Below are 24,884 nucleotides of genomic sequence, written 5' to 3'. Positions count from 1 at the left end.
AGCTAGATTCCTGGGGAAGAAAAATACACGGAAACCCATTGCGCTGATGTTTTTCCATCTGGCCCACCACCCTTGCACTGAAGTCGAATTGCTTCTTGTAGTCATCCGTTATGATCTTTCAGAGGGCTTAGAACTGAGCTATCCTGTTTGTGGCATTATGAACCAGTCATTTAAAGGAGAACTTATTGGGGGCTCCCGGGTGGCTCCGTCGGTTAAGGGTCCAACTTCAGCTCAGGTCATGAGCTCATGGTTCATGGGTTCGAGCCCCATGTCGGGGTCTGGGCTGACAGCTCAGAGCCTGCAGCCTGCTTCAGATTCTGTCTCTGGCTCTTTCTGCCCCTCCCCAGCTTGTGCTCTGTCTCTCTGTCTCTAAAATGAACACGAAAAATTTTTTAAAAAAAATAAAGGAGAGCTTCTTTTCTTAGTTTTTAAGTTGCTTGGTTTGCTTACAGACTGCTTAACTGTATTCAAGTTTTTCCGAGGAGGTAGGATCACTGTTTGCCAGTACGGGTGCCCCTGTTCAACACCGTTTCAGGCAGAGTCACAACTAGGTTCTGTATTTTACCAGCTAAGTTCTCTGATCCCATTAAGTTAAGTGTCCAAGGTCCACTGTGGATGTAACAACGATACACTGGGCGCTTGGAAAGTTTCAGAGGCTGTCTCCAGTTGCTTGTGGACATGGTTTCCAGCGGAAACAGAGGGAGGAGGGTCGGGGGGCCAAAACAGGTATTCTCCCACCCACTACGTATACTATCAGGGAAGGGAGTGTTTCCCTTTTACTTCCACCCTAGGGTCTCTGCCTTTCCATGCGCCCTCTCAGCGGACCTACACTTCACAGAAGCAGTGTAATAATAACAATCTGTTGGGATTAAACATTCACTTTACTATAAATGACAAAGGAATACCCCAACTATTTCTGTTGGTCGGGGGGAGTAATTTTAGTTTGAACCTCTTTTAGAGAAGATGATTTTACTGTACAGAAAAATCTCAACAATAGTATTAGCTGGTGTCACTTTCCTATGCATATATGTATAAACCACCCCTTTGTTTAAAAACATGTCAACAGCAGCGTAATGAATAAGAAAAAAGCTAGTATTCTTTTCATGCCCTTGGGTGTTATTGTTGTTGTTGTTGTTGTTTTAAGTTTATTTTTGAGAGAGAGAGCAGGGGAAGGGGAGAGAGAGAATCCCAAGCAGGCTCTGCACTGTGAGTGCAAAGCCCAATGGGGGGCTCAAACCCATGACCTGAGCTGAAACCAAGAGCGACACTTAACCGACTGAGCCACCCAGGCACGGCTCCCTTGGTGTCTGATTGGATCCTATAAACATTTTTTCCCTTGAATATAGTAACAGTTTCTTAATGTGATCATGTGATCACATGGGAATATTCCGATACCATGTAACAAAATTTCAACTATTTTTATGGGTGTTTTGTTTCCGCATCCCCCAGTGTTGACACAGATAGGAGTTTTTACACACAGACAAGTATGCTTGCAGTGGAATCTCCTGTCTCTCTGTAGCACTTCACCTTGAAAAATGCCTTCATTTACTGTCACTGACATCCCATTGCAGAAGCATTGCCTCTCAGCCTTCCCTGCTATCATGTGAAATAGTGCTGTTTTCCTGTTTGATGTGACGGTATGTGATGCTGTCATTAGGTGTGGAGACTAGCATATCAGATCACTTTGTTTGCGCATAATGGGAATTTAAAAAAACACCTTTGCACAATTTAAAAGTCCGTGTAGCCAAACAAGCAGTTAAATGCTTCTAATGATGTAACGTTTTTGCTGAAAATTTTGGAGACGGTGCCTCCATTCGGTGCCTTGCAGCACTAGCTTCACAGAGAGAGGGGCAGCTTTGGAGACCCACAGAGGCAGCTTGGGCAGTTGATTGACGTGTCTGGGGGGCGGTCAGAAGCCGTCTCTGAGCCTGCTCATAGGTGAAAAATGAGGGTAAAAGTGTTAAACAGCTCACAGGTTTGTGGTGAGGTTTAAAAGAGACAACAAATGTGGAAGTTCCTGATTGGTGTTAATATAGGGGTTGTTTTCCTTCTTGACCAAGTATTTGTAATACACAGATTTTTCTCTGAGGAGGATAATTAAGTTAACTGTGAACAGTTTTTGATCAGCATTAGGCACAGCATGGATTTAAGGCATACCTGGAAGTGTTTAATAACTAGCTTTGAAATGTCCTTCCTGCTGTCATCTCATCTATCCCGAGTCTCTGGCCGTCGGATAATCAGCATCCCAGAATCCCAGATCCCTAACGCCACCTGTGACGACAGTCCTTGAAAAAAATCGAATTCATGAGCTATGCATTGTAGAAAAGGACTTGGAGTTGTATTTGCTGTATTGAATTTTGAAACTCTGAAACATCTATTTTGGCTTTTCAGACACGCTATATTTTTGTATCATTTTGCTGTGATTTTTCCATTGGTTGAGTTTACTTTTCCTTCTTAAAGGTTGAGGCTTTTGAGCAACACTGATGTTATCTGTACAAAATCTCTGCATTGTATGATTTGGAAATGAGGATAGTATCTGGGAATAGGCCTTATCAGATACTGCCTTTCAGAGGGTTTTCATAAATGCTGCAGCTGTCTCTCTTGGCTAAGCCTGGTGCCAGAGTTCCTAGGCATTGAAATTAATCTATAATTTTGTAACACATGTTAATAAGAAAATTGTTACCTCTACCTAAAAGTTCACAATACCAGAAGAAATTTACTGCACGTAAGAATTATCTTAAAACATAATGAAATGTTGGGTGTCTGTACAGTTGATGGTTTAAAACTGAGCCTAATCTCAACGATAATGTATTTATACAACTTGAGATGATGAAGCACATTTTTAACAAAAATAATTAAGTGCATATTATTTTTTTTTAATTTTTTTTAATGTTTATTTATTTCTGAGGCAGAGAGAGACAGAGCATGAGTGGGGGAGGGTCAGAGAGAGAGGGAGACACAGAATCAGAAGCAGGCTCCAGGCTCTGAGCTGTCAGCACAGAGCCTGATGCGGGGCTCGAACCCACGAACCGCGAGATCATGACCTGAGCCGAAGTCGGTCGCTCAACCGACTGAGCCACCCAGGCGCCCCTAAGTGCATATTATTATTGCTGAGCTAGGTTACTGCCCTAAATGCTTTGACTTTATTATTATTTTTTTAGCTGTTAATAATACTACCAATACATTTGCAATAATGAGGAAAAAGCCGGAAATTGACAGATGGTGTCAAAACTATTGATCGAATGCATAAATACCAGAATATCCAAGTTTCCACTATAATTGCTAAAAGAAGCTTTGGAAACAGAGTTCCAGAATTGCCTGGGGATTATTGAGAGGTTTAATGTCCTGTTTTTGGTCATCCAGTTGCCTTGATTTCCACCACGCATCATAATACAACCATGTCCTACCCAAGAGAGAAGAGAACCCCAAGACAGTCTACCTGCTATATACACCCAGCTCCAGTTTAAAGATTAAAAGGGCCTAAAGGGATAGGGTGTTGAAAACGTTAGTTATAATATGTATTTCAGGAGGTCTGTGATTTTTTTCTGGGCAAATGGAGGTTCTTGAAAGATTTTTAGCTTTTCTCATTATGCATCGTGGATGAATACATGTTCTCAATGAATGTTCCTTTCTGAACCTTGTTTATTATTCCACTCCAGCTTATTTGGGCGAACTGGAGTACCGAGGGCTATAAAAAAACAAGTAAAACAGGTGGCCTCCAAGTAAGCGGTTGACGTCCTCACCGGTTCTGTGCTGTCCTGAGTTGACACTTTGGTGGTCTCCAGGCATCACCACGTTGTAACAGGAAGTCGGGCTTTCGGTACGGAGGTTGGGAGAGATTGAATTTCAAGAAGCCTGCTTTTTATACCCCGATCATTTTAGAACCATGAACTGTTCTGACACTTTGGAATCAAGTGCTTCGTGGGAAGGGAGGGGTCCTGGAATGAAAGTACCAGAAATTGGGTTGGAGGGGGTCGTCTTTCCTTCAGATTGACTGCCGTTGCTACGCTTCGTGTTCAGATCCTTTGGGTCAATTCCTTGAGGAGCCTGCCTTAACTAGCTGTTCTTTTTTGTTTCGTTTTAGAGAGAGAGAGCACTCAATGGGGAGGGGGGCAGAGGGGGAGAGAGAGACTCTTAAGTAAGCTCCACACGCAGCATGGAGTCTGATGGACGCAGAGCTCGATCCCACGACCCTGGATCATGACCTGAGCCAAAACCAAGCGTTGGACGCTCAACCAGCAGAACCGTCCAGGTGCCCCTGCTGCCTATTCTTTGAAACCATCCTGTGTTTATTTTAGTGTTAAGTGCTGTGCCATATTCTCCTTACTGGATAAGCAGAAAGTGGCAGGGGACGGAGGGTGGATTTACTCCAGGGAGACGAGACCAGCATTTCCCCCAGCAAATCTGCCTTGCGGAGCCCCTGGAATTTATTTACACAGCCTGCTTTTGTGACTGACTTGTTACAGATCAGAATGAGTCACGAGGCTTTTACAGCCCTCATCTCCTAATTTTGAGGAATCTGCTTACAACCTGTGATCTTTCATCCTGTTACCTACCTCTTTCTGGGGGGTGGGGGGGCGCTAAGAAAGGGTAGGGAGGGTACTAGGCATAGTAAACATTTGATGATTCAAACAGTTGGATAGATTTACAGTTCTTATTCTCTCTGTAGGCCAATCCAGAACTGATAGACCTTTAAAGTATATTTAATGACCCACATGTCATATCTATTTCCTCGAGAGACTTTCATAATCATGTGTTTTTCTTGACATTTTTTTTTTCATATTCTTTTAAAATACATGATTAGATACTTGACTCTTGAGGGAGGGGGGAAAAAGCTGCTTTTCTGGAATTGAATAGAAATTCAGATTTTTTTGAATTGAATAGAAAAGCTGAGCTACAGCAGAAATATCGAGATGTGTACCTGAAGCTCCAGCCAAAAAACCTAGCACTTCTTCAAAGCAGGGAGCTTCTGGCTAGGAGTTCTGTTGTTCAGCCAACAACTCCCTGCCCCTTCCCTAAGGACTTTGGCTGAGTTGACCCTGCACACTGACAGCACAGCTCTGGGGTTCTTTCTTATTCTCCTCATCAGTGACAATGCCTTAATTTTAGATTCAGTTCAGTAGATATGCACTGATTGTATTTTCCACTGGGGGAAAAGAGACACTACATTGTAATAAAACTCTGAACTTTTGATGCAGTCTTAATATTTAAGTTGACTCAACCTCTTACAGTAGTAGAAACCATGCTTAAAAAAAAAATTGGAGTGGGGGGCGCCTGGGTGGCTCAGTCGATTAAGGGTTCAGCTTTGGCTCAGGTCATGATCTCACAGTTCGTAAATTCAAGCCCTGGGTCGGGCTCTACGCTGACAGCTCGGAGTCTGGAGCCTGCTTCGGATTCTGTGTCTCCCTCTCTCTCTGCTCAGGCGCTCCCCCCGCCCCCTTAAAAATAAATAAACATTATAAAAATTTTATTTAAAAAGTAAAAAAAAAATTCTGGCACGGTATTCTACACATTCACATGCATTATTAGGGTGCCTGGGTATTATATAAAGGACAAAGCAGTAAAAATAGTTTTGTATAAACACAGTGTGCCTCAGGGGCTGCCTGCACCCTCCGTTGAAATCCTACGAGCAAGAGGTGCTCCTGCATTTTGTAATCCGGCACTGACTTCTAGCTAACGTGTGCAGGAGTCGTGCTTGAGTTTTCTACTCATAAACTTAGAGAGCTGTGTGTTCGCTTAGGAATTATGTCGGCCAGTTCCTTTCGGCTTTAAGATGAGGAAGTTGAGCATTATTTTTGCGGTTCCAGAGAACATTCTTTGTATCTCACAAGTGTGAAGTGATTGTTTCCTAATACTGCACGTGCCCTTTCTGTACGTGCAGCTACTACTTGGTGTTAGAAACCCAAGAGGTTGGGAAGCCTTACTTCTTAGAGCTTTCCAGATGGCAGACGGGATAGCGGACATGAGGCGTAGCCCGCAGAAGCGTCGGGCCCTGCATAGGCGGCGGGTGGCAGGTTGCTTACACACGGGATGGGACACTGTGGGTCAGGGGGGACGAGAACCATCGATGTCACGGAGGGGAAGATTGGAACCGGATCTGGAAGGATGACCGGGAGTTTTGTCAGTGGATCAGCGGGAGGGGCTTTGTTCAAGAGACTGAACGTAGAAGGGACTGCCCGTGATGGGCTTCCTGTGTTGGCCCAGGAATTTCCTTGATCGCGATCGGCAAGTTTCAGATTGTGTTTCGGTGTGAAACTTTGTGGAAGAACTTTGGGGTGCAGTCGTCAGCATGAATAATTCTTCTCTTTCCCGTCAAACGTTGAGCTGAATGAATTCCTTCCTTGCCTGTCCTCTGCCCTTCCACAGAGCTCTTGTATAAGCACCTGCCTGGGTCAGGTCGAGGACAGAAAGATACCAAGACAGTTCATGCCATTGAGTGGTGGTAACAGGAGTTAAAGCGGGGCCTGTCACTTTTAATGTATCGTAGGGCCATAACCTGAACAGGAATGAGTAAGCTTGATTTATAGGGCTTGCCTCTGTTAATTATTTACATAGGCACTGGAGAATTTACCCAGAAGAAAGGCTGAAGAAATGAGTATTTTCAGCATCACTCTGCCCTTCTTTCTGTTTTTGCTTTTGTTTTTAATTTTTTTTTTCACATTTACTCATTTTTGAGAGACAGGGAGAGACAGAGCATGAGCAGGGCAAGGGCAGAGAGAGAGAGAGAGAGAGAGAGAGAGAGACAGACAGAATCGGAAGCAGATTCCAGGCTCCGAGCTGTCGGCACAGAGCCCGACGCAGGGCTCGAACCCACGAACCGTGAGATCGTGACCTGAGCCGAAGCTGGACACTCAACCGACTGAGCCACCCAGGCGCCCCCCTTCTTTCTGTTTGAAATGACAGTTGGACATAAGAACATGCTGATCCTTACTCTACATTATGACACGGGAACCGTTGTATTAATTATGTGTAGTACTTACGCTTGAATTTGTATCCATTTTGACTTAACAAAAAACATATCCAGAAAATAACCCCCATTTCCACCATGCGGATTAACCATATTCACTTATATGTGGATACAGTCATTAAATAAAATGAATAATAATGATTGGATCTAAAACCTAAACCAAGCACTAAAATAAGCTCGAGATTTTAAATCTAGGTTTCAATAATTTCATATAAATTGTTCCAAACCATGGAATAAGAAGCAGTTAAAAAATCAGATCTGTGAAGGATGGTAACACTCCTGACCATGGAAGGAGAGAAGGGAATCACCAAGATGGGTAGACTCCGCTAAATGAAAGGATTAAATTTCTGAACAGTGAGAAAAATTAACTCGGGAAAGCCACAGATGTTTTTCTTAGCGATTAACCTGATTTTCTCTCACGGTATCTCTTCTCAGTGTCTGTGACTGTACGTACATAATTTTGCTAACAGGTTAATGCCTGCGTTGCAAAAGTTGTAGTAAATACTAGGAACATAGCGAGATTCCTCATTCTCCTGATTCTCCCACCTCTGCCCCGGGAAGTAGGCGCAGGGCGGGTAGTAAAACCCAGAGGGATGAACGACAAAGACATAAGAGCTCACCCTCCAAGCTGCATCACTCTGTGTGGATAGGACTTTAGAATGAGTTTCATACATTTAAGCATTTAAAAATGATAAGGAGGGGCACCTGGGTGGCTTAGTTGGTTAAGCATCCAACTTCAGCTCAGGTCATGAGCTTGCAGTTCATGGGTTCAAGCCCCACATCGGGCTCAGTGCTGACAGCTCAGAGCCTGGAGCCTGTTTCTGATTCTATGTGTCCCTCCCTCTCTCTGCCCCTCCCCTGCTTGTGCCCTGTCTCTCTCACAAAGAAGCAGACATTAAAATTTTTTTTTAACGATAAGGCAAATGATAGGTACTGGAATTCTTGTGTTTTGAAACATTGGAGTTAATCCAGAAGAAGTTACAAATCTAAACAGAAGCCTTGCTAAATAGATGCTTTTATTTTCTACTTTTTAAGGAGGTTGCTCTCTGTACCCATTACAAAGAACGGATGGATGGAAAGAAGGCCTGTTAAGATTACTGGCTCCCGTTAAAATAATTTGGTGATCGCGCAGCTGTAGTTAGGTCTCAGCCATTAGACCTTCTGGATTATGAATGCTCCTTTGATCCTTCCTTGAGTACACTTGTCACCCAGAATTTTTAAACTTGAAATTTTCTTTTGAGTAAATACATCTACGAAATAGCTAAACCAAGTTGTACATATCATTATTCTTTGCTTATGAAAACTGACATCACAGAATATGCTTCCTGAATTTAACATAATTGAGCACTCTAAAAATGTTCCCGTTCTAGTTGGATTAATCCCCTAACTTTTGATCGCCACTCAGCTTGGAGCTTATTACTTGGCAGTTTACACAGAAAATTTTCGGTATTTCATGTTTGAAAATCAAGTAGCCTAAACTCCCATGGCACTTTAAATGAAGACTGTTGCCTTTAAGAGGTAATGCCAGAGTCAGTTATTAGAATTGGAGACCGTTCCTGAGAGACTGAGACTTGCATCCCTAGGGAGCTCAGTGAACAAGTAATGTACCGTGTCGTGGCAGGGAGATGCTTTACTTTACACGTAACATTTTATTTATTTATTTTTTTTTATGTTTATTTATTTTTGAGACAGAGAGACAGAGCATGAATGGGGGAGGGTCAGAGAGGGAGGGAGACAGGCTCTGAACTGTCAGCACAGAGTCCGACGCGGGGCTCGAACTCACAGACTGAGACATAACATTTTAAACTTGTGAAGGAGGCCGAGACTTTGGGGGATACCTCTGTCCCCAAGGAGCGGATCCTTTTGATGAGAAGAGGGGAATCCCACAAATGAAAGACAGTGGTGAGGGTCCCATGAAGTGGCCTGTTTGCCTCTCTGAGTGCTCCTGGTCTAACCCAGGAACACTGAGAAAGATAAGAAAACAACAACAATATTATTGGTCTCATCTGGGGAACCCTGGAAGGGGACCATATTTAGGGATTAAAGATACATATTGATCTGGGGACCATGACGCGGCAGAAATCATGAAAAGGCCATTCTGTGACTCTCCAGAGCCAAAGGTAGTTGTGACTGATGGACAAGACGGCTTGTGGAAAGGGATCTGGAAGAAAGCAAAAACATTCACCTTGGAGGTCAAAGTTTCCTGGGCCCGGAAGGAAAAATCCAGAAGGAAAAAAAGGTTTAGGATCTTCTCTGCGTGCGCTCTCTCACTCTCTCTTTTTAGTCAAGTACCAATTAGGACTTTTTTGGGGAAAGATTTTCCGTGGTTCATTTTTCTCATGCAGATGCTAGAAAAATCTGATGTCCTACCCATTCCCACAGTCAGTATTACCTCCGCATTAAAGAACAGACCTGACCTAAGGGTCCAGGCAATGAAGTTCATGCAGTTCTGCGCTTACTATCTATGTCCTGGTAAGAGAGCAGAACAACACTCAGTGTTCTAGACTTTGATGATCTCCATTTCAGCGCCTTTGTTTTGTCAAGAGTCTTTTAGGGCTGATGTTGGGGTGAAGGAGATGCTCCTGTGTTTCTGACTTATGGAATCAGAATATTTGTACATTCCTAAGAAGCCTGCGTCTCCTAGATGGAACTTCTTTTTGCTGTTAGAACAAGTGGGTGGAATCTCCAGTTGGGCTGTCTGGAGACTGATAAAAATCCTCTGTGAGGTTGCCGGTAGAGGAGACAAGTGTTTACACCGTGAATTTATCCGGTCCTTCCTGCCAGACGTCATTCTAAGTTCTAGGTATATACAGCAGCAAACACACCCAAGAACCCCTTGCCCTCATGCGGTTTACATTCGGGAAGTGTGGAGACAGACGAGCAAAATAAGGAGGAATACGGTATATTGGATGAGGATCAGTGCCGTAGGGAAGAGCAGGGAAAGGGGGTGCAGAGTGCTGTGTTTACATTTTCCACAGAGAAGCCAAGGAAGGCTTCCCTGAGGTGATGCTCAGCAAGCCGGGCAGGTAGCTGGGAGCAGACCATTCCAGACGGTGGGGAGGGGGAAGGAGAGCCAGTATGGTGGTCCTGAGGTCCACATGTGCCAGCATGGGGGCCAGCGTAGCCAGAATGGGCACACGGGGAGAAGACGCAAGGATTTGGAAGACAGAGTGGTCAGGGGGATGAACAGATCGTGGAGGGCCACTGTGAGGTCGTGGGGGTGGAAGGCCACAAGGAGGGGCTTGACCAGTGCAGTGAGGTGACCCCATTTATATCTTCGCAGACCATGCTGGGCACGGGCTCCCGTCCTGAGGCTGCAAGGCAGGAGCAGGGAGGCCATCATAGTACGGGTCACTTCAGAGGTGGCAGAGCCCGGGCTCTGGCCTGTGCTGCTGTCCCCTCCGAACCTTTGTTCTTCCAGATACTAAGGGCAGTCATCAATTTTCTCAGCAGTTCGTCCAACCTTAGTACTTAGACTGTCAAACCTTCATACTTAGACTGTCATTTTCATGTGGCCGTGCCTAGAAAATGGGAAGCTTTTATTCTCCTCAAGCGAGTGTTATTTCAAGACGCTTTCTGCTGCCTGTGTCATGCCAGGGCGTGGGCGGATTTATTTTTGCAGTTTTGCACCGGGGAGTCTGCTTCTGATTTGCAGATTGCGTTTATTATAAGGCATATTGTCCATTGATGAATAATGTGTGGGCTACAGAGCAGATCCACAGCCTTTAAAATAGCTCATTTATCCCGCGAGGCTCACCCCCAGAGAGGCAGCCCCTGCAGAAGGTGTTGTCCAGGAGCAGGGGTTTGTCCGTCTGTTTTCCCTAGTTTCTGAAGTCATTGTTTTTGCTCTCTGGTTCAACCGTGTGTTTCCTTGATGGTTTGAGGACTTAGACCGACACGATCCACGTCCGTGGAGAAGATGTGAGATGGGGAGAGAACTTACAGGTTGCTGCTAAGGAAATAGAGGCCCGTTTGGCTCAGCTCCCGAAAGAGAATGTTTCTTATGCTGTGGGTTGAAACAGAAGGAAATACCAGACACCATGCTTTGTTCTGAAGTCTGCAGCCAATTTATCCTCCTTGCTCTGAATTGACCCACTAAGGCCTGGGCCGGGGGTTCTGGATTTGGAGGGGCCGATGGAGTCCTCGGAGAGCAGAAAGTGCCATTAGAGAGAACACACTTGGGGATGTTCTGTCAGTCTCATGGCCGTGAAAGGGTCATGTGCAGGGTAGGGCGTGAAGTGGTTCCAGGCCTCCTCCCTTACCCAGTGGAGCCCTGCAATTCCAGTAATCTTTGCTCCCAGAAACCTCACTGCAGATTGCTTTTCCTTTTGAGCAGGTTTCTTGTTTGGCCTAATATGTTGCAATTGGCTCTCGGTGGCCAGGTGGCATCTCTTGGAATGCGGGTGTGTGTTGCCAAGCAAAACAGATGCAGGAAGGTTTACCCGAAGTGGGGGGGGGGGGAGGCGAAGAGGAGAGGAAGTGGGAGGCAGGTCGTGCAGGCAGGCGTGGGATTAAACCATATTTATCTATAGAAGGGAGGGCATTGCCTTACGAGTCTCCGAAAACCCTCCTAGGTTTTCTCAGGCAAGTATGTCCAAGCCTGTCGAATGGCTGTTTTTCATCTCCCACCCTGCGTTCAGAATGGTATTTAAAAGCAGAAAGAATTATTTATCTCCTGCCCAGGGCTAGCCACTGTTCATCAGGTTTAGTTTATTTTAATTTACTGCTATTTCTGCGTATTCACAGGTTGACCCTTGGTGGAATGGAATCTGCCAAGGATAATACAGACTGAATACAAAGAATTTCACTGATGCTCATTATCCGGCTCATTAAAGGATCCTCTGGCCCGTCGTGGATCGATTGGAGGGGGAGAGGGTTGTGGAGGACACTTACCCTGATGATTCTGACGTGCACTCAGGGCGGGAACAGCTAGTATACGAGGTTAATGCCAGTAACAAACTAAATCGGTTAATGCCAGTAACAAACTAAATCTTGATGTTCCTAGCAAGCCTTGGTGTCAGTGCTGATCTGGTGCATTGATCACATGTTCCTCCGCCAGCAGCCCACAAAATAAGTTTCCCTTCAATTCAAATGAGGCTGTGCAATACCACCTGTGCATTAAGAACAACAGAATGTTCCAGTTGCATATTTGCAATGGGTATGGAAAAAAAGCTTATGTCCCAAAATAGCGGAGAATGCAAGGGATAATTTTTCTCCTTGTTTCCATCTGCAAGAAGTAAGTGAAAGTGGCACTCTAATTCCAGACTGGCAAGACCGGTCTATCCTGTTAACCTCTTACATGCAAATACCACTTTTCTCCAGGCAGCTGAAGTAGCTTCCTTCCGTAAATACTGACTGCATGCATTTTTGTGCCTTTTGAAAACTCCCCTTGAAAGTGTTGACCAGTTGCCTGGTATTCGTGAATTTCAGAGAAGTGGTAATAGACGGTCTCTACAGTGTTTGAAGCAGGGGATTAAAAAGGCAGTGAGTGGACTGAAAGGTTTCATGGGCCAGCGCCTCATATTTTAAACAGGAAAGTGTGGCGTCTTGTCCAAGGGCACACAGGAAGGCAGTAGCATAGCTTGGGTATCGGGTGGCCCAAAGCCCAAACCACGGATCTTCCTGCTCCCCCCACCCCCAACCCCACTCCCTGGCACAGGAGAGTATTAACTATAGCTAAATCTTGGCCGTTTGGAGTCTTTTGCAAATGGGCTGCTCAGAGTTCACACTGTTCTAGTGCTCTCTTTCAAGCCTTCTTAAGAAGAACACTCTGAGCATATCTCGGGAATTTGGGGGGCTCACTGTTACCCTCAGAGCCATGGAGTATTATCTAATCTAGTCTTCCTTGTGTAAATACCTATTTTTTTTAATGTTTATTTATTTTGTTTAATTTTGAGAGAGAAAGCTCTGGCGGGGGGAGGGGCAGAGAGAGAGAGAGAGGGACAGAAGATTGGAAGCAAGCTGACAGCAGAGAGCCCGACCCAGGGCTCAAACTCACCAACTGCGAGATCATGACCTGAGCCGAAGTCAGGCGCTCAGCCAACTGAGCCACGCAGGCACCCCAGATATTTTTTAATTATGACATCAGGGTGTAATAAGTTCTCAAGACTTGGTGATTAAAGTTCTCAAGACGCCCATGATCCAGGAGATAAATTTGCTGTTTATGCTCATTTCTCCTGTCTTGCTGATCAGTTACCCCTTCTTAGGGCTGTCACTGCAGTAGCCCTCCTCCCTCTTCTAATTGGCTGCGTCCAATCTGCTAAGGACTAGAAGGTATTTGGGTATTCTTGTTAAGGTTGTTTATAAAAGAAGAATAGCTGAGGTTAGGGATTTGAGGTGTTCTTTTTGAATTGAGTGTCTTGATTTGTCTGGTGTCTTTCTCCCCCACATCACTTTGCCTGTTAACACTCCTCTTTGTCCCCTTGGAGCATGTCTGGAATCAGATAGGTTATTATAAGATTTAAGTTTAAACATTCAATAGGATAATCTGTGCCAGCTGTGTAGCATGGTTCCTGGCACAGATTGGTGCCTAATAAATCTTAGCTGTCTTTATTGTTCCCTCTGAAGGAGGAGATGTAAATTCTCCACAGATGGTAAGGGGTTGGATAAGCAGAGAACCTATCCGCTAAATTTATATTGGCAAGCACGTTTTTAGTTTATCTGAGTTTTTTAAATGCTCTCTGGGTTTTGTTCTCCTTTAGGGTTAGTAAATTTTCTACGGTACGGAATATAAGAACTGTGAAAAAAAATCAATAAAAAGCATTCTTAAAGAAGATTTTATGATTCATTAGACTAACAGGTGCCAGCCACTTTTATTTTTACGACTTAAGTTAAAAGGACTTTAAAGTCTTGGGTGGTTTATTCTCTTTTTTAAAGGCCAAACCAAGATCACTTGTTCGTAATGGCTGCCTTTCCCCTGAATGTATTTCTGAAAAAGTTCTGATTTTCACTAAACCGACACAGAATTGTCATGATTTAAGAGTTACCTTTTAGGGCAGCCTGGGTGGTTTAGTTGGTTAAGTGTCCAACTTTTGATTTCATCTCAGGTCAAGATCTCATGGTTCATGAGTTTGAGCCCTACGTGATGAGTGTGGGATTCTCCCTCTCCCTTTCTCTCTGCCCCTCCCCTGCTCGTGCACCCGCTCACTGTCAAAAAATAAATTTTAAAGTAAAAAAAGGGTTACCCTTTAGATCTCTATAAATTTTTAAAGCCAAATCATAAGATGTGCAGGTGATTGTGGATCAAGAACTTCTTCAACAGTCATGTAATCGCACTGGTTTGTGTATTTTGCTTTTGAGGAAGATAAAAATGTAGTTCAGTGGTTTCCCTTATTGATTATCTTTGATCGATAAGAATTACATTAAAATCTTTTTTGCACATTTCCCCCTCTCTACGCTGAATGCGCTGCTCTCTAATCTCTGAATTTCAGGAGTCTATTAATAAAGTGTGTGTAAAGAATTAGTTGCTAATTTTGGATGTGCTTGAAATGAGATTGTCAGCAAATTGCAACTTCAAATGTAGGACTGCAGTTCAACAATTGGACACCCTCCCCAGTGTGGAAGATAAATCCCAAACTTAGGAAAAATATTAAAGCTTCATTACTCTTGATATTTCTCCTTCTGATGGACCTTCCTCATATACTCTTAAGATGCTTAAAGTGGTCTCTGAGATTATAGGTAGCTTTTCGGTCCAGACTTACTTTAGGCTAAGGTATTACAATATTAAGTCTGTAAGTTAATTCTTTACTGATTCAGTAGGAAGTCTAATATCCAGTCCCCCACCTGAGTCAGTAGGTAATAGCTGTGAAATAGGCTACAGGTCACTGATAACGCAGGCAGAAAATTAATATTATTTAATTCTGCCTCCCCAGTTTAGCGTCCGGGAGGGCGTGTGGTTTGCGTTTTATAAACATTGGAAGGCAGGATAAGTGACCCTTTGGCACTCCTTTTACATTCCAGGGACTATTCTGGAGATGGAAGTATTGAGTAAGGACGACGTGGCCACGGCTCGTAGACTTACGTTGTAGCTATTGTAGTCATTATAAATAGCAAGAAGATACTGATAAGTAAAATAATTACGTATTTTCATAAGCATGCCAAAGGAAGTAAACAGGAAGCTGAGACAGAATAATAGGGAGGCCTGCTTGAAGGAAGGTGCCCGGGACAAACCCCTCTTGCGCTGACGGAGGCTGATACCGCCTGAGAAGGAGGCGGGGGGCCACGTGGGTGGAGTGCAGTTGGGCACAAGGCACAGAGGTCCTGCTCTAAGGGAAGGGCTGGGTGTGTCAGGCACAGAAGGGATCCCGGTGCTGCTGGAGAGTGCAGGGAGTGAAGGGGATAGTGGTCCAAGATGACTTGAAAGAACAGTCTAGATCCCTAGACCATTCACGCCACAGAATGTGTCCACTTGTCTGATTGTTAATAACGTGGAGGCACCTTGGTAGATAAAAATAACTTGAATTAACTCTGCTGCTCTGGAACCTAGGGAAATAAAGGAGCTGCTGGGAAAAGTAGAAATCAGGGCCCCCGGGTGGCCCAGTCGGTTAAGCGTTTGACCTCAGCTCAGGTCATGATCTCACGGTTCTTGGGTTCGAGCCCCGCACCAGGCTCGGGACTGACAGTGTGGAGCCTGCTTGGGATTTTCTCTCCGCCTCTGTCCTTCCCCCGCTCGTGCTCGCTCTCTTGCTCGCTCTCTCTCTCTCTCTCTCTCTCTCTCCCTCTCTCAAAATAAATAAAAATAAAACTTAGAAAATTAAAAAAAAATTATTCGAATTTCTAGAAGAAAAAAGTCCTGATCTAATGTCACCTTTGAGATTCACAGAGGGTCTCTTCCTCTTGTCGCTCCTTTACAGATGATGAGAAGCCACTTTCTCGTGTTTCTTTCGAAATTCTATGCTGTATATTTTGTCTCTACTGAGATACCATCGTAGAGACAGTATAGTCAGGAGTGTGTGTGAGACCACCCACATCTTTAGACTCCACCTTCGCTTTTGAGGCAGTTGGGAGAGAAGTTTGAGCTGTTTTTGTTGGGTTGTTGTTCATTTTCCGGACACAACTAATAGTGCCAGTGTGCAGACGCTGTGTGGTTGACAGTTGGGTGACGCGTTGATACGGCTTTGCTGCCACGTACCCTCTGCTCTTGGATACCTTGCAAGGTGCTTTACTCCGGACCAGAATGGTAGGCTGGGTGACCGTCAGCGCAGCATTTAGCTCCTGCCCTGAGACCATGGTCTTACGAACAGCCAGGGTTGGCTTGTGCCATCCATGGACCCTGCTCAGGGGACACACGGAAGACGGTGCGGCAGAGAAGATCCCACACATGCCTCTCTGTCCCCCGCGAATGCAGTGACAGTGAGGCTGGGCTGCTTCCGTACTGAAGCCTTTCAAGGACCGACGGCTGCTGCTTCCTGTCTTTGGGAAATGTGTGCTTTGAGGATCCCGCTGCCATGAGAAGCGGCTCCCGTTAGCCGCATGCGAGTTCCAGCGCTTCCGTCCCCCCCGCCCCCCCGGCACCAGAATGCCACACGGACGGGGCGAACGGCGTTGGCTGTTCCCGCCCCGGTCGCATCTGACCACAGCCCCGGAGAGACCGCGGGCTGCCCGGTCAAGTCTACAGACGCGTGAGAAAGAACACATGGCCGTTGTGGTTTTAAGCCCCTGAGTTGCCGGGTGGGTTGTTAGCAGCGGATAACCAAAACGGACAGTGCCTTTAATCGCTAGCCCCCGGGGAATTTAAACTTGGCCCGGGCAGCAGGGCCACCTCCCGTAGGTGAGCCTGGGAGCGTGGGGTGGCCGTGTGGGGTGGCCGAGTCCCCGGGCAGCTGTTTTCCCGGAAGCCGGAGGGGGTGGCCGCGCACAGGAGGAGCAGGCCACATAGCTCAGGGATACACTTGGTGCGGACAGCTGAAACACAACTGCAGGGGCCCGGAGGAGGAGGGGGAGTGGGGGGTTTGCTCTCAGGAGTGCAATTAGTCAGCTTGAAGGGGAGAGCTAGTTCAAGGAAATGCGTCATACTTTCAGAAGTCGCAGCAGGAGGAGTGTTATTAGCCTGGGCCTGCACAGAGACGCGGGCTAAAATCTGTTAAAATCTGGTTTCATAGGTGAGTAGTGAGGGACTTCTTCCAAATAATAAAGAATGGCTTACTGTGGGATCTTCGTTTTCTTCCGTCTCCAATGCCAGGGGGTTTCAGCGTTCGGGAAACGTTCATTTACCATGTTCTGTAGGCCTTTGTAGCTAGAACAGTAAATAAAATGTCTTACGTATAGTAGGTCCTCAGTAAATAGGATCACTTCAGTTTGGACAGTGATTTGATTCATGTTACATGTGATTTAACTAAGCTGACTGTGAAGCAGAATCTGTTGTTCTGTTTAAAATCACAACAGTGTCCATGGCAAACCATGTCTCCGTACGTTAACTCATTTTCTCCATGTTATGTGATTAACCACCTACACACACACACACTTTTAGACCAGAAAAACATTTTTTTTGACAAGCAAAGGATTTCCTATCTTTTGAGCAATTGGAAACGATCCGCAGCTCAAGTCCTAGATCCTGAGCAGGAAGCTGTGTGTCGTAGGGCAGCTTGATGTTCTGTCTTCATTCTCAGGGAGTCACAGTCTGGCAGCTGAGTCAGGGCCCCGCCCCCAGCCCCCCCCCACCGCCTGAGTCACCTGCATGCAGTGAGGGCTGCTGCCGAATGGCCAGCCTGTCCCTGCAACCTCAACAACCGTGGGGCCAGACCCCTTACCTGTTAACTGACCCAGACTTGTGGGTCACAGGTATTTGATTTGGAGAAGGACGGGGTGGAGGAGGGCAGGAAGACTGAGCATCACGCACTTGCAACCCTGGCTGTTCGTTAGACTCACCTGGGGGCAGCTGATGGCAGCAGTGACGGAGTCTCCGCTTGTCCGTCCTCTTTCTGGCACTTTCTGGACCAGCACTGGCAGCAACAAGTTGTTACTTAAAGTCTTGGGCTTCTTTCCACGCTTCTTCTACTAATGTTTTGTTAGAGATTCTTTTTCAAGTCATTGGGAACAAAAACTAACACTGGCTTTAGGTCTAGATTTTTTTGGGAGTCTTAAAAATAGCCCACTGAAGTGTATTCTGTAAATAACGCGTGAGATTTAAGGTCCTTTTTCAGCCACTGCCGTGACCCCTGGCCATTACAGTCTTCTGAGTCCACCTCTGAGTGTGTAAGATGATTACACTTGCATTAGAGTCTCTGGGAGGAATAAATGGCATACTTGAAGAGGATAGGCTTTACTAATGTGGCTGATTACGTGAATGATAATAAAATCCTTACTAGAAGATGTCAAGAGTTCCTTTTTTCCCCCAAAAAATGACCCGAGAAGGATTTTAGGCTGATGCAGCTAAGGCAGGCCACACGTTGTCACGAACAAAGTGGATCTGAACTGCGCGCACGTCGCCGGCCCTGGGTATATCATTGTCGGAACGTTCCGGGTGTCTGTGGTTGGGAACTTTGGTGCGGTCGTGCTAGGGCATTTTCATCCGGTAGACCATGTCCTGCAGTTGCTCAAACATTTCTGTGTAGAGGAACTTTGTTTTTTTTCCCTGGAGAGTATATTTCTCAGTGCCAGGGTCCAGGCTGGCTGTGCTACCCGAGGCCTGCCAGACATGCAGCCAGGTCAGAAGGGAGGGAGTTCATGACAGGTCTGGGTAAGAACCCTTGTTGAGAAGCAAAGGTACTTGGCTTTGGAAGGCGAAGCATGTTAGCCTTGGCTTCTCGGGGCCCACCCTGTCCTTGGGGGCTTTGATCTGAACACTCTAATCTGGGGGGAAAGGAATGAAAAAAATGCTTTCCAGCTAGAAGCAACAAATAAAATCGAGGATGGTAATTGTGGAAAAATCGCCGAGGTGGCAGCGAGAGGCAAGCTCTAGCCTGAATGTCGGGAGCTTGGTTCCCCGGGGAGGGATGCACGGGGTGTGTGGTTGGAGTGGGTGCTCTGGGGCGGGACTGTGTCCCGTCAGAGGAGGCTGGTAGCAGTGAAAAGGTCGTCGGCCAGGCAATGTGGTAGATGCTGACTTGTAATGTGACCGTTCATCCCTTTCTAGTAGGTAGTTGCCAGATACTAATGGCTCGGTAGGTCCTCGGTTACGTTTGCATCTATGGCCCGCCCTCGGGTGGGTATAAATGAAGTAATTAAGACCCGTGGCTTTCAGACCCGGCTCCCAAGGTTGCTTCTAAGGGTTTGCAAAAATTAACCTGAATTTCATTTTTTATTATCTTTAACCTTGAGCAACTATGAAGATGGGTATCCTACATGAAAATATATAAAATGTATAATGATAAAATATCCTAGCAGTATGTTTTATATCTTGAGATTCTGTATGTGCTATTTGAAATCCATTGGTATGTATATTCTGCTAGCCTATTTTTAACTACTTCTGGGCCACTGTGATGTTTTAACTGGTTGGATTAGCTCGGTGGGTTGTGGTCAAAAACTTCCAATTTGTCTAAGCACTCCTGGAGGTCCGTGGTCTACTTTGAAAAACCTTAGTCTAAGAAATGTTGCACAGTGCCTCCTAAAAACTGGCAACTTCGGAAATATTTTCTCCCTAGCTTTTACTTTCAGTTGCAGTGTTGTTGGCCTTTTTTTTTTTTTTTTTTTTTTAATGACTAAAAAATGTTGAAGTGTGTCTGTAATCCCATGTGGTTCTTTGATAGCACTGAACCTCAGGTAGACCTAAAAAGTTCACAGGCTTTCTCTTCGTTGGAAACCTGTGTATTTCACAACTAACCGCGTATAATGTAGTCAGTTCTGGAGTTTGGGGTCTGACTTCTGACCAAAGCCAATTGAAGATGAGACACTTGGGACGTACCATGGGGCGCCTGGGTGGTTCAGTCCGTTAAGCATCCAACTTCGGCTCAGGTCACGATCTCACAGTTTGTGAGCTCGAGCTCCGTGCCAGGCTCTGTGCTGACAGCTCAGAGCCTGGAGCCTGCTTCGGATTCTGTGTCTCTCTGCCCGGCCACCACTTACTTGTCTGCACTCACTCGCTCTCTCAAACATAAATAAATAAACATTAAAAATTTAAAAAAAATAAAAGAGGAACTTTGGATGCATCTTAACTCTTTTTCTACATCGTGTCAAGGCCTTGCTCATTCTGCCTCTCCCATCTTGTCCCCCCCCCCCCCCCCGCCCCCACTCCCCACCACTGCTGTGGCCAAGTTCCTATCTGGGACAGTAGTTTCCTAACTGGTAAGACTCCTGATCACCTCTAGACTGACTCCTCTCATCCATCTTGCACACTGTAGCCCAGGAGTGTGGTCTTCTGAACTGTAAACATCGGCTCACATTTTGCTGCAACCCCAGAGTGGCGGTCTCTTATCACTGCAATAAATCTGTTTGCATTTCCCACCTTGTGGGGCTCGGCTCCCCTGTCCCCACAGACATCCTCTGATAGAGCATACTTCTGCCCACCCATATTCCCCCCCGGCCTCTCTGCTCAGGATGCCCTCCCTCCCCTTTTGCTCAGTCCCCCACTAATGGGACCCTTGTCCCTTCAGTGGGCCCCACTCCTCCCTCCACCCACCCCACTGATGTTTGCAAATCTGTCTTCTCTCAAACGAAGTTGAAAATGTTTCAACGTGAAGTCGGAGGTTTTCGGAATGAACTGTTCACACGGTGACTCTATATTTGGCTTCTTTCAATCGCTTCTCGGCCTTTTGGCTAAGATCAAGTGTAGTATATTTGGCTTCTTTCACTCTAAGAAACGTTTGTTAATTTGTAGTTAAGGTGAGGGAGTCCAAGGGGATGCTCCCCCCCCCCCCCGCCAACCCCCGCCCCGGCTGAGAGCTTACTGTCTAAGGGGAGAGGCGGGCAGGACAGCGTGTACTCATCAAAGTAGTGAACGTTCAAAGCTGGAGGAAGATGGGGCTAAAAGCCGTGGATTCTCACAACTGAGGAAAAGCCGACGGGCTGCGGAGGAAGAGAGGTGTGAATGGATCTGGAAGAGCGCACGGGACTTAGACACACGGAGAGGGCGTTCTAGCAAGAGGCGTGGAGACAAAATCGCAGGTGAGTAGGCCAGTGTTGGAAATGAGGTGCTGGGTGAGAGGAGGAAAGACTGGAGAAGGAGGTAGAAGCAAGGGTGTATAGAGATGCTGTTGCCTAGGGTGTCAGGATTTTTGGTCGGGGCGAGGGCCTGGGAGGACATCTGTGCCGTTTGAGGGCGAAGTTTTGGCACTGTTGACCAGGATGCTGGACACAGTTGACTGCTTGATTTGACGAGAATTTGCTTTATGTTCTAAATCGGGAGTCGGCCAACTTTTTCTGTAAAGTTGTGGATCGTAAACTTTGAAGTTGCCAGATAGTAAAATAGGTCAGGCCTCTACTGAGAGTCTGTTTAAACAGACCACATTATACACTGTTGATTGTGAAGTACACAGATTTTGTTGGAGAGGAAGCCTCTCGGAATTTCTTGGTCTCTGCTCGAAGCGAGGCCAAGTATTGTTCTCAGGATTCCGCCCCCTTCGTCGCGAAACGTGTTCTGCGAACAGGACTCTCGTTCCAGCTTTGAATCTGTACTGTATAGGAGGTGCTGTGGGCATCGCCTTTTAAGTTAGAAAAGGCCTCCTCCACGTGGCCTTTGTAGTGTGCCTCTGTTGACGATGTGGTTTTCCACTTGTTCTCGTGTGTAGCCGAGAGAGAACTGATGGGGTGGGCCTGGTCTGCAGGGCCATGAGCAGGGTACCATGTAGAGAAAAGAGAAGGTATGAGCGGGGCTCCAGGGTTCTTGGGTTTTGTTTTCCTTTGTTTCATGTGTACACAATTTAAAAAAAAGTTTAATGTCTATTACTTATTTTTGAGAGAGAGTGCAAGCTGGGGAGGGCAGAGAGAGAGGGAGACACAGAATCCAAAGCAGGCTCCAGGCTCCGAGCTGTCAACACAGAGCCTGACAACGGGACTCGAACTCTCACGAACTGTGAGATCATGACCTGAGTCGAAGTTGCATACTTAACCAACTGAGCCTGCCAGGCGCCCCCCAGGGTTCTCGGTTTGATTTGAACAAACAAAGAAAAGCTGGTGGGCACTCCAGAAGCAGGTTGGGTGGGGGGAGGTAGGCATAAATAGAGGTCTGTGGGGGGTGGTAAGTTGTATAGACTTAACCACTCGGACAGGCTGACTCATGGAGCCTTTGCAGAAAGCTGCTGATGTGTTGTCAGTAGGCAGTTACAGCGGCAGAGGTGGAGGCAGGGGGCAGAGGCAATTAGAAATGAGGGGTGAATCTGAGACATAGTCCTCTTAAGTTATATGAAGTACGTCTTTTCTCTGTATGCAACCAAAATCGATACGTGTTGGTTGTAGAAGAATTCAGAAGCAGGAAAACCAGAATCGCTTGTTCTCGTATCACCCAGAGCCAGTCAGTATTCCTTCTCTGCTGCCTACTTGAGAGGCATTTAAAAGATGGAATTTAGGGGCGCCTGGGTGGCTCAGTCGGTTGAGTATCAGATTCTTGATTTCAGCTCGGGTCATTATCCTAGGCTTGTGGGATCGAGCCCTGCTTCAGACTCCTTGCTCAATGTGGAGTCTGCTTGAGATTCATTCTCTCTCTGTCTCCCTCTGTCTCTAAAAATAATAAAAAATAGACGATGGAACTTAGTGAAAGATTAATAAAAAATGAGTTACGTCATAATTAACCACTTTCCACTTCTGTGATGCTTTCTAAACTCTGCTGCAGCTTCAATTCTTTTTTTTTTTTTCTTTTCCTTTTTTCTTTTTTTCTTTTTTTTAATCTGGAAGGAATGAATAGCCCCGAGGAAATGGGAAGACTTCCAGGGGAATACATTTGTTAGTGTTACCGTGGAGTGCAGAATGTTAAACCCTATGGAGGTGGCTTTTGTTTCCTCTTGTGACTCTGCCTACTTTTCATTATGCTTTTGTCTTAACTTTGACCTCATGGTTCCCTTCTTCAAACATTTCTTTTAATCATTAGGTCATCCTTTCTTCTCCTAGCCCTCCATGCCTGCATACAGTGCTAAGATGAGCGGTGTTTCCTGCACAAGTCAACAAAAATTTTCCCTAACCTTCGGAAAATTGTGCTGGAGAATAAAATGCACCACCCCACCCCACCCCTTTGTGACACTACAGTGACCCATTAGAGCAATTTTTAAATTGCTTAAGAAACATAATTTTTCGTTAAAAGGTAAAGTTGATTTTACAATTCCAACAAAATGTCAAAATGAGTAGTCTGTAGTTTCTGCTTGTTTATTTTTCCATCTGTTCATGGCATTCCTGGCAATAAGGAATGTCTTCTAGTCTGGTTAAAATTCTGTCCTGTAGCTGGTAAATCCGGTTCTGCCACCACAGAGTAGAGGCAGGAGTTTTTTTCTAAAAAGAATTGACCACTTCTCATGATCTTAAGGGAACCATTTATTCATCTGTTTGATTTCAAATGCCACTAAAATTTATACTCCAAGAAATGTAAATGAATGTAATGAATCGCAAAAAAAAAAAAAAAAAAAAAAAGATCCATAAAATACTCTTTGCAGTGACTGAAATTAAATATAAAGTAAGTCCGTACATTTTGGATAAGATCAATTGATTTAAATAAACAATTGACACCCACCGAATGGCTAAACGAATGAACGAACGAATTTTGCTTTGTGTGGCTTATCCCTCTGAGCTGACCCGACTGTGGCTTGACGTGTTCAGCTCTCTTGTGGGTTTTGATCCCCGGTTGAGTGTGAATGCTCTCAGGGCCTGGGGCAGGGTGGCTCAGACTGACGTGACATTCTGCCATTAGGCCTGTCACTTTATATGAACGCATGTGACGGACTTCCCTTTCCTGATGACGTAACAAAGAGAAGCCCAAGGGAACAGAGCAAGAATTCAACATAGGGAATTCTCATCTGCATCACGCTGGGTTGTGCTTCAGAAACAGACAAAATCTCAGTGCATTAGACCACAGAGATTTAGTCCCTTGCTTCGTGACCCACGTCCAGCAGTCGTTAGCTGGGGAACAGTGCTCTTTGTGGTCACTGAGTCCCCACGGTGATGACGTTTGCTTCCACCATCACTGCCGTAGGGGAAAGGAATGTAACACGTTGCACATTGTTCATGAAGGCTTCTGCCCAACTTCCCATTGGAGAAATGAATGTCGGCCATTGCTTAGAAGGAGAAGAAGTGGGATATTTGAGAACAGCCTTTGTGACCACAGCACACCCCATTCATGCATCCACCTTAATGAACATGAGACTTTGGAGCAATAAAAAAAAAAATCCTTCCTCTTAAGGAAGTCCTGGCAGGCAGTCCCCCCCAGCCCCCTGCTGATACTACAAACCGTTCACTTGATTCATAAAAAATCCCTTTTGAGAGAGTAGCTTACCTGGCCAATTGTTAGGGGTGGAAGAGCGGTCGAAGTCCTAACCCCAACAGCATAAAAATGTGACCTCATCTGGAAATAGGGCCTTTTTGCAGGCTAAGACGAGGCCATTCAGGTGGGCCCCGAATCAGTATGCTTGGTGTCTTTATAAAAAAAGGGAAATTGGGACACAAGTAGGGAGAATGTCACGTCAAGGAAGGCAGAGGGCAGGGTGACAAAACAGAAGCTAAGGAACGCCAAAAACAGACTGGCGGCAAACCTCCGGGAGCCGGGGGGCACCGTGGAACCGATGCTCCTTCACGTCTGTCCGCAGGACCAGCCCTGCTGACACGTGGAGGTCAGACTTCCAGCCTCTGTAACTGTGAGACCAGAGTTTCTGTTGCTGAAGCTTCGCAGGCTGTGATACTTCAACCTTAACAAACTCATCCATTCATCAGCATACTTTTTAGCATTTTTCCCGGTCCTGGCAAGCACCGCTACTGGGGAAGTCAAACCAAGGGCCCCGTCGGGGGAATTTGGGTCCTAGCCAAGATGAAGTCTAACGCTGCTTGCAGAGAAATTCTGTTGGAG

The 24,884-nt window shown here is 45.8% G+C and overlaps 1 protein-coding gene and 1 pseudogene across 14 annotated transcripts in view; both read left to right on the top strand.

Moving 5' to 3' along the window:
- The window catches only part of NEDD4L (NEDD4 like E3 ubiquitin protein ligase), a 343,799-nt gene that overhangs the window by 200,594 nt on the left and 118,321 nt on the right, over nt 1-24,884 (top strand). The window lies entirely within an intron of this gene.
- On the top strand, nt 20,640-20,771 carry LOC131490687 (U2 spliceosomal RNA; annotated as a pseudogene).

Source organism: Neofelis nebulosa, chromosome 11 (genome assembly GCF_028018385.1).
Source record: "Neofelis nebulosa isolate mNeoNeb1 chromosome 11, mNeoNeb1.pri, whole genome shotgun sequence".
NCBI lineage: Eukaryota > Metazoa > Chordata > Mammalia > Carnivora > Felidae > Neofelis > Neofelis nebulosa.
The sequence above is the reverse complement of the archived record's forward strand: the minus strand, read 5'-3'. Positions and strand labels throughout refer to the sequence as shown.